The sequence below is a fragment of the Sceloporus occidentalis genome, unplaced genomic scaffold (genome assembly GCF_023333645.1).
Source record: "Sceloporus occidentalis isolate IW3139 unplaced genomic scaffold, rSceOcc1.0.p SCAF_2, whole genome shotgun sequence".
In the NCBI taxonomy this organism is placed as follows: domain Eukaryota; kingdom Metazoa; phylum Chordata; class Lepidosauria; order Squamata; family Phrynosomatidae; genus Sceloporus; species Sceloporus occidentalis.
This window is the reverse complement of record NW_028316982.1, coordinates 87,715,541-87,728,835: the sequence shown is the minus strand read 5'-3', so window position 1 is coordinate 87,728,835 and position 13,295 is coordinate 87,715,541. Positions and strand designations below refer to the sequence as shown.

Sequence of the window (13,295 nt, the reverse complement as noted above, 5' to 3'; positions counted from 1 at the left end):
GCCCCTGCAGCATAGGATGGCCTTGGGAGAGAAAAAGTGACAAGATTAAATAGTTTTGTTCTGAAGCCTGGGGAAAGTGTAGCCTGGAAACAGTAAGCAACCTCTGGAAGTCAATTTTTGAATGGGCCCCTGCACTCACCCCAGAATAATTTTCAATTATTTTGAATTTTTTAAAATACCTCCAATGGTTTTATCCCCTGGGCTGATTTATGCTTAGACAATGTCTTTTTATAACCAGGAAGTAAACCAGAAGTCATTTTCCGTTCATTCCAAAAAAATAAACCACATGGCATTACTGTTTTACTTTGTTGTTGCTGGTGGTGGTGCCACCGCTGCTTTTAAAGCCCTTTGCTGGGACTAAAGCAGCTGGGACAGGAATGATAATTTTGCCTGTCATGACCCCAGATGATTTTTTTTAAAGTGTTCTCATATATAGTAAGGTGAAAAATAAATTGAGGGGTTTGGAGCCAGGTTGTGTTCTACCAAAATCCAGTGATGGGCATGTATAGCCTTGACCACAAAAAGTTAGCAATTTCTGCTAGATGGATTGCGGAACTGACAATATGATGGGAAAGAGAAATTTGGAGATTGCCATTTATGACAGACAGCAAAAATGGACATAAAACGATTTCCTAGGGGATGACTTAAGGGCATGTTGTTAAAATTGATTGTCACTATACAGTACAGAACACTGTAATGAAAAGATGGAGCACAGATCGCCAACCAGAGGCATGAATGCTCTGTGGGCCAGACAGGGGAACGTGTATGGACTCTAGCAGGAAGATTCACTGTCCTGGCAGTAGCACAGATTCAAGCCAGCCCAGTGAGACCGAGGGAAACCACACCAAGTCCATGTGGGTTTGAATATTTACTGTTGTATTCACAATTGCCAAAGAGGTTGCCCACCACTGTAAGCTTCAGTCATGATTTTAATCAAGTTGCTTCTAATCAATTCTAGGAACAATCACACTTCTGCAGACCAACTTGGTCTGGTCACCACCAGCATCTCCACTGACTACTCCTCAGCTCTGTTCAGACCTTTACAATTCCAGTCACTATAACACAATTTACTAGCAATGGATACTATTTATAAATAAGCCACACCAAAAGATTGGAAGATTTGTAGAGCTGGAGCATTGGCTACAATTGTCAGCTTCAATTCACGTCCCAAAATTTAAACAAGACCCATAAAAGGAAAACCCTAGTTCAAGCCCTCTTACACATGACAGTAGCCACTCCTCAGACTAGCATATGCGCCGCAATTCCTGTTGATCAGAAATAACTGTACTTCCTTCTCTGTCTCTAGTTTTTGCCTCTAGAGATACCTTTTTAAAGTTGTGTTATGAGGTCTTTCCCAATGTTAAAACTCTGAGCAGAAATCACAGAACTGTAGAGTTGGAAGGGACCCCAAGAATGATCTAGTTGCAATAATGCCTCTTGCTTCTCGTGCAAGTTGATCTATCTTGTTTCTCATGCACAGATATGAATGCATACGAGCACAAAGGCATCATACACAATTAAAAATCCTGCTATTTCACACCCTACAGCTGATGAATATAAAACTATTTAAAACCATTACTAACATGTGAGGTCTATCTTGGGAGAAAGGAAGGATTAAAATAAAATAATAGAACAATTATGGTTTGCTAGTAACCAGAAGACCAACTCATCCTATTTGTATTAGAGAGGAGACTACTTAGTGCTCAATAAATATGGCATATCGCCAGAAAACGAAGAATATTCTACAGTACACAAAATTACGTAGGTGTAACTTTACTCAAACAATTAGCTAAAGAACCCTACCAAAACTGGATCCCTAGTGTGAGGGGAAGGGGTGTTCCTTCAAACCTACTGTGATCTAGATTCAAATAGGAACTATACTATCTACAGTATCTGCACAAGGGGTAAACTCTTACTGAAATGAATATGTGTCTGTATAGAAGGCATAGTGACCAAATTTGGGCTGGGATTACAGCAAGGGACAAGGGGGTTAAAGGCCTTTTGATTTGCACACTAGAGTTTTAATCTGACCACAGCCTTTGTGCCTTGCTTTTTAAAAGCCACTCACACAAATGTTGGTTGTACGAATTGTGGTGCATTTAATTTGGCCCACTAACACCGGAAAAAAATGGAAGGCGGGAGTATATCCTTGAGATCAGTAGAAGGGTTAATCTGCCACAAACATACTATTTTTACATTATTCCATTCTCTGCCCAGAGGGAAGTGGCATTCCCAATTTGGATTTCAGTATATAGTTATTAAAGAAGCCAATGGTGTATTTTAGAAATGAAATGACAGATTGCAACCAAGAATACATTGCAACCAGAATACATTGCAACTAAATTTTGAGCACACATGCTCAATGGCTACATAACAATTAAGTGGGATGTTTCCTACAGGACTTTTGTTGGAAAATCTTGCTCTAAAGAAACTATAATCAAAGTCAAATTTAGCAGAAAGCTAGTGTTAATTCTTCAAGATTTACAAGGTGGGTTTAATGGTTATCTTAAGGGGTGGTTGTGTAAACACAGAAAGTTTCTACATACTTTCTTGACTTTTCCACCTTCCTGAATCATAGATTGATTACCACCTGTAAGAACAAGTCCTCCTTCCACTAACTGAGACTGGTTCAAGTGCAAGAAGTAGGAGTGCATTGTTCATGCCATTAAATACAGAGCTTGAGTTCTTGCTACTGTTATCAGTTTTATTTCATGTCTCAAATGTTAAACAAGATTCATAAAAACAAGTTGATAATGATGATGATTTCCATAATGCCCTTTTCCCAGTTTAGGTCTCAAAGCAACTTAGAATTGTTTAAAAATACTTTAACATTTATAAAATATATAAGTTAAAAAGAGATCAAATGATCAAAGAAGTTAAAACCAAATTAAAACACACACCATTAAACATGCATGCACACATACACCAGCACAACAGTGAGCGAGATCCAACACATTGTAAACAATCAGTCATCAAATGCATGTCGGAATAGAAAAGTCTTTACTTGTCTGCAAAAAGAAAGTGAAGAGAGTGTCAGCCTAACTTCTCTAGGAAGGGAGTTCCAGAACCTGGGGGCAGTTGCTAAGGCCTTCTCCCCTGCAGATGTAGCCAATGCTGGAACAGAGAGAAAGTCCTCTCCAAGAGATCTCAAAGCACGGCAGGTTCAAAAGAGAGAATTCAGTCCTTCAAATAACCTGGATCTGAGCTGTATAGGGCTTTACAGGCCAAAGCCAGAACTTTCAGCTGTATGCAAAAACGAACCAGTAGGCAACAGAGTTGTTGCAACAAAGGAGTTGTGTGTCTTCTTTCTTGACTGTCCACCTGTCACATCCATACATGGTAATAGGGAATACAGTGTTTTCCATCTGGGAATAGCTTTATAGATTTGCCTACTTCAAATGAGGCTAATTTTATGTTTGTGTGGTTTTGAGTGGTCTTTGAAAAAAAAATACCAAATTTTCAAATTTCTCTATACTCAGTTTAGAAAGGACTTGAAAGAAGATAGGAGGAAAATCAACTCATTTGAGATGTGGTGCCGGAGAAGAGTGCTGAGGATCCCATGGACAGCTAAAAGGACAAACAAATGGGTCCTAGAGCAGCTCAAGCCAGAAATATCCCTAGAAGCCAAGATGACAAGACTTAGGCTGTCATACTTTGGACACATCATGAGAAGGCATGAATCATTGGAATAATGTTAGGAAAGGTGGAGGGAAGTAGAAAGAAACAAAATAAAATAGGCAGTACAGATAATGGACTATACTAAAGATATAAAACATTAATCTGAAATTCCAAAAGTTTACAAAACAAAAAAGTTTTAAATTTAGATTTAAAACAGTGAGGGAAAGAGCATTCCAGAAGATTACAGGGAAGCAATTCTAGGCAATACTACAAACACACGCACACACACACTCACACACATTCACCCAACAGTTGGTGAAGACGAATTTGACATCAAAAAGCGTGAATGGGAAGGAATGTCTCTGGGGAGAGAATTCTGCTAATGGAGAACACAGACTACTCCTCAGCCTGATGATACATCTACTTAGAGCAAATCTACACTTGCCAGAATACTCTGGGCTGTCCCCAGAGTATAAAAATGTAAAAACCCTCCCATCCCCATGCCACAGAAACGGTACTGCAGAGCCTTCCTTACCTTACTCTTCCATTGTCACTAATGAAAAGACCCCTGTTGCTATGTCTGATGTGAAAAGGGGGTGCCTGGCTGCCAGGTAATCCATTTCAGCATCATACCCGGAGACAGGAGTCTGTTCAGTAGAGGTAACAGGAGAGTAAGGTAAGGAGCACAGGGGGGGGGCATCTAATCAGCTGGGGGTTTGCACAGAGTTTCCAGGAAACTCCATGGCAAACTGCAGGTCATTTTGACCCGCATTAAGCCCCGTTTACCCTGGGATCAGGATGGTTCTACCAGATCTACATCCGATCAGCCAGGATCCAGCTCAATCCTGGCCCTGAGGTTTTGCCCTGCATCATCCAAACAGGTTGATTTGAGGCCAGGATGAACATTTTGTCCCTTGCAGTCAGCCCCCAGGTCTACTTCCTCAGTGAGCTCTGTACATCTGAAGATGTAAATCAAGTTCACAAATTCATCTAAGGATGTATTTGAAGAGGATAATAAATAAAGAATGCTATGAAAAACCTTCCAAGATATTACTGCAATGAGATGGGGCATTAATATTTACTGCAATAGAGCATACAAGTTAGACACTTAAAATTAAGGTATAATGTTTCCATATTCATGGTTTCTCAATCTTTACAAGAGACTTGAAACTTCACACTGGTACATCACTTGAAAAAGACATATTTCTTGATAATGGCTCATCAGTTTCAGGATGTAAGAAAAGAAGGGTACATATGTTCAATGCACTACAATACTCATATTTATATTAGGTGGTTCTCAGGAATCTGCAGTTGATCTCCTGCCAGCAGTAAATGCCACCAACTTGTTCAGACAATTTTCTATTTGTTCTTTCTCTTCATAACTATTTTATCTATTTGTTCTTAATTTACAGCTTGTTCAAACCACATTATAATCCCTATTCTTGCATCTTGTACATTGCAGGTAACCACACACTATGGGTAAAAATATTACTTGAGTAGTATTACTGTTATCTATCAAGAAAGTACACATATTTTTCTGCAGGGGGGAGGGGAGGAACTAGATAAAGCATATTTATCTGCAAAAAATTAAGGAAATATTTCCTGACAGCATATTTTAGTGTAGCTCTGAGCATAACTGATCATTGAATTTCAGAGTCGGAAAGGGCCACAAGAACAGGATAGCAGTTTTAAACTGATTTTATTGCATTTATTTCCTACCTCCATGTTGCCTGGTGTAGTGGTTTGAGTGCAGGACTCTGACTCTGGAGATCAGGATTCAAATCCCCACTTAGCCATGGAAACCCATTGAGTAGTCTTGGGTAAGTAACTTTATCAGCTTCAGAGGAAGGCAAAAGCAAATTCTGAACAAATATTACAGCCGGCCCTCCTTATCTATGGTTTTTTTTTATCCAAGGATTAAAAAAAAAGTATAAATTCCAAATAGCAAACCTTGAATTTGCCATTTTATATAAGAGACACTATTTTGCTCTGCCATTATATTTAATGGGACTTGAGCATCCACGGATGTTGTTATCCACAAGTGGCCTTTGAACCAAACCCGAGCGGATAACAAGGTCCCACGGTAGTTTGAGTATCTCCAACAGCCCATTTGCTGGATGTCCATGGTTATTTGAAATAAAGCCTTTTCACCTACTCAGGGTACTATTATCATCACATTTGTACATAAGAGTCATGCCTCATGGGTTCGCTTCCTGCTACCAGTGACAAAGCCAGGGTGGAGAAGAGAACTTTTGATACTGGGATGTAGTTGCTGATAGGCTTCATTCCCAAGCACTGTTAAGCTCTGTTTTGTACTTTAATCAGAGCAGCCTACTCCCAACTAACCATGAATAGAACTATAGTTGCTTTGAATGCAAGACTCTCTGTCTTTACTTGCATGTAAATCCCATTGTGCCAAAAGAGCTTATTCTCTGCTAAGTACTGTATACATAAGATCTCAGTGTGTAATGTAAACAGGGAGCAGTATTATAGAATGGAAAAAAACTGTCAGACAATCATAGGGTGTGTCAGAATCCATCATGTTTATCTGCAAATAATCAGCATTTGTTTAATTTTATTACTTCTGAACCAAATCTGTAAGAAATCAGTTTCTGAAAGAAGTGCTGAGGTTCATGGCATTGTGGTATGATGGCAGATTTTGACATGTTTCTAGTGTGCTTCCTCACCCATCTGTACTTGTAATTTTAAAAAAATGTGTTCTATCTATTATGCTATACAAATACACATGCTAGATTACAGAGGCACCAACAAATTGTAGGTGCCAGTGACAGTGAGAATTTCAGCAAGCTTATGGCTCATATAAAGATTATTAGAGAACAAAATTCCATCAAAGTGCCAGCTAAAGAAAATTAAATTTGTGTACCCATACCAGTTTTAAAGCAATGTTTATGGACTGATTTAGCACTTTGCATTTCATTTTTTTTTATTATACCACTTCTCACTTCAAAAATTCCAAAGTGGCTTACAACACTGCAGTGTTAAAAACAAGCAAACACAATACAATCATGCATCTAAACAATAAAATAATGATAAAATAGTGATGTCATTAAAATCACTAGGAGTAATTCATTAGAATGGATCAGACAACCTTACAGATGGCAGCAACTCCCTATGTTGGGAAACCATTTAAACTCAACAAGACGATGATTCCATAGAGTGGCAACACAACAGAGAAGGCCTCTTCTATACCACAAACAAAGAAACTTCACTGGTACAGTAATCAGGGCCTCTCCCAGGGGCAAAAGAAACTGAACCAACCTTTATATGAATGAATGCAGTCTCTCTTGAAACCTGGTCCTTCCTGACCTCTTTAGGACCTCATAAACTAAGAGCAACAACGTGTACCCAGCTCAGAAACTAACTGGTAGCTAGTGTGAGGATGTTAACACAGGGGCCATAGGTGCACAGAGATGATATGTTAAAATGTTTTTTCTTATTTCCTAATCACACTACTCATGAGTGCAGATTGAATCTTATCCGCAATTCTGCAGAAATCCAAAATACTGTACTCCAAAATCCAAACTTGTTTACATGAGTAGCTAAGATACTGACACCGTTGCTCTCTAAAGGTTCAATGTACAGAAACTTTGTTTCATATACAAAATTATTAAAATGCCCGCTCAACTATTATGTATAAATTTACCTTCACATAATGTTTATAAGGTGCATACAAACATACCGTAAATCACATCCTTTTGGCTGTAGAGGAAGGCAATGACAAACCCCCTCTAAACAAATTTTTACCAAAAACAAACAAACAAACAAAACAAAACAGGGATAAGGTTTGCCTTAGAGCAGGGGCTCCCAAACTTTGGTCCTCCAGATGATTTGGACTTCAGCTCCCAGAATTCCTGAATGTTGGGTCAAGGTGTCTGGGGATTTTGAGAATTGAAGTCCAAAACACCTGGAACACTAAAGTTTGGGAATCACTGCCTTATAGTCACTATAAGTCAGAAATGACTTGAAGGCACATGAGAATTATGCATGCACAATCATGTGTGGTGACTCACAATTCCTGTTTGTTTTCCAGAATTAATATCTAAGGAATTTACTGGTTTGATTTATGTAAATCGGGGGGGGGGGGGGGGACGGGACTCAGTATGTTTCTGCTTCACACAGTGAAGGGCAAAGAGCAAAAGGATTAAGAACACTTGTTTCAAATACTGTGTACTAATGTGTGCATGAGTGCCAGTGTGGTATAGTGGTTTAAGCATTAGACTAGGACATTGAAAAAGCAAGGTCTGAATCCCCATTCAGCCATGGAAACCCACTGGGTGACCTTGAGCAAATCACATTCTCTTAGCCTCAGAAGATGGCAAAGACAAAATTCCCTTTCAACAAATTTTGCCAAGAAAACCCCATGATGGTGTTAGGATCACCATAAGTCAGAAATGACTTGAAGGTACAGAACAAAAACGACATCACAGCAACATGTGCATGCATGTAGCAAAGCTGATGGTTCCCATGTCAGTGTCAGTCCTAGGTTTTAGTCTGAGCTTTGATGGAGCTAACCAAAGTGCTCAATCTCTTTAGCAGTATGGATTTCAATGCCTTTAAGCTCCCTTATGGTTTGGACCAAACCCTGAAATATGTTCAGCGCCCTACTGGCATGGATGCCATCAACTGCCATTGCATTCACACACCAGGATGGGAATGGGGAAGATGCGGCCTTTTGGCCAAATGTAGCCTCCAAGGCTGCTTTTGTAGTCCTGGAATACAAATAAGAGAGGGTAAAATGAGGCACTGACCCACACAAATATTAATTCTCCCTCCCCATGAAACATTCCTTCTGTTTCCATGTTTCTAGTATTACAGGATGAGACACCAAAAATCATTCATACCAAGTACTCTTCTATTTGCTGTGTTTATTTTCCCTTGCCTACTCCTTTTCTTTGGATGCCTAAACTGTACAGTCATCCCTCCAGATTCAGTGACTTCCCGTTCACAGTTTTGAATTTCCACGAATGGGAAACCAGGAGGGACAAAATGGTACGTATGCCCACAGCGTACAGCCAGTGCTGCATGCAGAAGTGCGTGGCCATTAAAAACAATGGGGTTCCAATATCTGCGGTTTTTTCGATTCGCAGGGGTGGTGGTCCAGAACAGATCCGCCGCAAATTGGAAGGGACGACTGTATTTCTAAATGCTCAATGAAGTGTTAAGTTTATGTGGTGCTAGAAATCTGGGGACTAATGGTAAATTTATTGGGAAGGGCAGAATTCTTATTTTCAGGGCAGTGCCCTCACTCTTATCTCTCTTGCAACTACAGTGGGCCCTTGGTGTCCACTGGGGGTTGGTTCCAATTCCCTCCATGGATACCAAAATCCGTGGATGCTCAAGTTCCATTAATTACAATGACATAGTGAAATAGTGTCCCTTATATAAAATGACAAAATCAAGGTTTGCTTATTGTAATTAATATTATTTTTAAATATTTTAAAACTGTAAATGGTTGAATCCATGGATAAAAAATCAGTGGATATGGGGGGCTGGCAGTACATCCCTCTGTGACCCTCAACCCTACTTGACTTCTCAGAAAACCATCTTCACTTCCATGTTTTTTTCTTCCTTTTTTTTTAAAATTGGCAGTCTTTGCAATCCCGCCACAGTTGTCCATCTCTACAATAGGGTCTTTCAACAACCATGTAAGGGCAAGCTTGTGGAGATGACTTAACACCCACCTCCAAAGGGAGAGAAATCATTGTCATTTTCCACCATTTTATTTCAGAAGAAGAAATAGGAATTTCAGAGAAGAAATCCAAATACATAACAAAAATGGAAGAAAACTCCAAACCAAACCTGTTTCTCTACACAATTTGCTCCTCCATGGATTGGAGGCAAATCACTGAGTATTCTCCTCTGACTTAACCACAGTTCTTTGCAAGTCGTTCTTGTGAAAGGAAAAGGAGGAAATAGGTTCACTGAAGTGCCTGTTCTCTAACACTCAGCTTCAGTAGCAAGCCCATTCAGAAGTGCATATTTTAACAAGAATTCCAGAGCTACCTCCTTAGACTTGCTTACTAACACAGCAATGTCATTACTGGCTCTTAAATATAGCCTGCAATGTCATTCCAGTTGGTTTTGCAGAAGTATAAAATCTACTAAGAAAACAGTTCTGTGGCTGCTGTACTCTTTTTTTGCTGCTATACACACACACACACACACACAGGATACCACAAGTTTCCATGATGTCATACAGAGGACTTGGCTGCACTCCCAAGTATGATAAAACTTGAGCTCTTCCACCCTTCCCTTCCACACTCCACCTTCCATTCAAACACCAAGCCTCAAACTCAGCTTAAACCTTTCCACTTGCACCGAAGGAGCTCCACACCTGAATCTTGAATTTTAAAACATTTACCCAACAGATCGTATAGGGTACTACACTCAAGCAATGGACAAGCTGTGTGTAACATTAAATACTATAGTATGTTTCCTCATTATGACTTTGTCAGTTTTGCATAGTGCAAGATGATCTTACAAGATATAGAAGACTATGGGGCTGTACAGACAGCCCCAAAGGAGCGGCGTTCTGCCGCCCCCTTTCAGTGCCAGATTAGGATTGCGGCAACCACATGCCATGGCCCCAATCTGGCGCTTTGCCGGCACTAAAAAACCCCCAGCAAATTCTGCTCTGTTTAGTACTGGCACAAAGTGCTCTTGCCATGGTGGCAGCGGCTTTTCATCGATTCTTGGGTGAGGAGTCTAAACACAGCATCGAAGAAGGGCCGTGATGCACCCGCCGTCTGGCCGGGCAAATTGTGTGACACTGGCATCAGGACAGCATCAGGGCGTAGGGCACACAGAGACCACGGCTCCCACTCTGCCCCAAGGCCAGCATTAAATGCCGGTCTGTTTAGCCCCAAGACTGTTTTGCAGATTAGGGCTGCACCTGCACTGCAGAAATAATCCACTTTGATATCACTTTAACTGCTATAGCTCAATGCTATGGAATTCTGGAAATTGTAATTTTGTGAGACATCAGACTTCTCTGTCAGAGGACTCTGGTGCCACAACAAACTAGGATTCCCAGAATTCTGTAGCATTGAGTCAGTGCAGTTAAAGTGATGTGAAACGGGATTATTTCTGCAGCGTGGATAGAGTCTAGCTAAACTGGGGGGCGATGAAGAATCTTGTAAGCCAGGAGAAATAAACCACTTACTGCACATCATCGTGGAATAGGTGGGTTCTTGGTAGTTTCCTGTTTACTTAAACCTAAATGTCTGGTAGAGATGTTGGACAGAGGTATTCACAAAGGGTGAATGTTTCCCACATTCTTTTTACTATTTTTCCCCCTTTGAGCTTTCATACTCCTATTGTTTAGCCCATCCAGAACAAAAAACCTGTAGTGTTTGGGGCTCTCAGAAAGATGAGAATATTTTGGCAGGGAAGAGAAAAAAGGGGGTGCAGTTCTTCTTTCCCTTCTTTTTTATGAAATTACACCACCTACTTCTCTTCCTTTGAAGGTGGGTGTACACATTCTGTGCTGGCTGTTAACTCAAAACTTTAATTCTATATTGATATATCACGAAGGTTTCCAGAGAGGGACAAATAGAAATTGAGGTTTTTGACAGTGGCAGTCCCAAAGTAAGTTGTTGCCTAGTTATTTCCTAAAACAGGCTTATAAAAAGACATCTTATTTCTTCATTTGTAGTAAATACATTGTGTCTAGAAAATTAAGCAAGGAAGCTTTGGGAAAGTTTGTTCTGTTAAGTTGCAAATTACTCAGGATGACTAACTTGGGAAGCACTTATAACACACATCATCATCATTTCTATCCTGCCTTTTTCCCATTCAATGCTCAAAACTGTTGATAACAAAATAAAAATAAAAAACTCAGTTTAAAATTCACAAAATACAAATGTTAAAAAGAGATTTAATGATAAGAAGTAAAATCAGATTAAAACATACACCACTCAATATGCATACATACATGTGCACACATGCATGCATGCACACACATACCAGTACAACAATTAGCAAGATTCAGCATGTCATTTAGGCGAGATGGGCCTTATACTGTACAATGCCTGTCTAAAGAGAAAAGTCTGTATTTATCCTTGAAAAGAAAATAGGGATAGTGCCAGGCTAACCTCTGGGAAGGGATTTCAAGAGCCATTCAATTCTGATCCACTTATGTCTCCCTGGCAAGAAACCACAGCTTAGAGGTAACATGTGTGACCATTGCTTTTTAAAATGTTCTAATTTCTGGAAGACCCTGGTGGCATAAACAAATTGTAGAGAGATCTGAGTGATTAGAACTAATCAGAATCTCTCCACCAACCCCTGGTGCTGTACAACCTCTGGTGCCATGAAGATACAATACTTCCTATCCCTAATTTGAAAGTGGTTGCTTATGGGACAGACATACTAAAAATGTCCATATTTATTTAAGAACTATAGTAGATACAATAATAAAACTTCACTGATTATGTGAGCCTTTGGTTGAGTTGATGGTTCTTTTGCTTGGGTATATAACTGTTATTTCATTTGTGGATTGGATTAACAAGGGAGAGGTGAAAAACCTGCTGCTATTTCTGTTAGAATGCTACAGCTAGCTGTAAAAGCAGACCATTTAGCTTCCAGTCCTGCAATATTTGCTCCCTGTCCTTCTCGCTCATTTCCACCTTGCCATGACTTTGATAAAAATTAAAGGTGCATCCTATTGAAGGTGCCAAAGCATCAGCGTTTGGTAATTATTGCTGGGAGAAATGCTTGAACTTGGAGTAGATCTATTAGTAGTTTTGGTTATTACCTTTAAAGCCCTACACGGCTCAGGCCCAAGTTACTTGAAGGAACGCCTCTCCCTACACAATCCGCCCTGCACACTCAGAACATCTGGAAAGATATTACTAGAGTACCCAAAAATCAGACTGAAATCGACCTATGACAGGACATTTACTGCTGCTGCCCCCAGACTTTGGAAAACCTGCCAGAGGAGATCCGTCGCATCAACACCCTAGATGTTTTTAAGAAAGCACTTAAGACTGATCTCTTCCGGCGGGCTCATCCATTTGATCCATCATAATGGAACCTCAGTAATACCCTATCTTCCACTAATTTTATACAGTCGGCCCTCGCCTTACACGGAGGATCCGTTCCGGACCCCCTCCCCCCACGTAAGGCAAATTCCACCTATGCTCAAGCCCAATTGGAAACAATGGGGCTCGTGCGCGGCAGCGTGGCGGCACGCAGGGCGCCATGGGCGCGTGCACCCATTCAATTGAATGGGACGAACTGTCCCGCGCACTCCCCGCAGCTTGAGCGCATATGCTCAAGACCATGTAAGGCACGCCCGCATATAACACGGGCACACTGTATACATATGGACTGTATTAATTTTATGAATTTATCTTGTTCATTAATTGATGTAATTTTAGATAATTTGTGTTTGTTGTAATGCTGATTTTATGTATTGTACTCCCATCTCGATCCATGGGGAGAGGCGGGAAATATAAATAAAAAATTATTGTTGTTGTTGTTGTTATTACTATTATTACCATATATACTCGACTATAAGTCGACCTCATGTATAACTCGAGGGCAAGTTTTCGGGCCAAAATTATGGATTTTGCTATGACCCGTGGCTAAGTCAAGGGTAAAACTTAGGGGCATATAGCAAAGGATCTAAAGGATGAAGCAAAGCAAAACAATGT

General features: G+C 40.2%; 1 protein-coding gene across 4 annotated transcripts in view; it reads right to left on the bottom strand.

Annotated features, from left to right (window-relative positions):
- The window catches only part of INPP5A (inositol polyphosphate-5-phosphatase A), a 312,516-nt gene that overhangs the window by 215,111 nt on the left and 84,110 nt on the right, over positions 1-13,295 (bottom strand). The window lies entirely within an intron of this gene.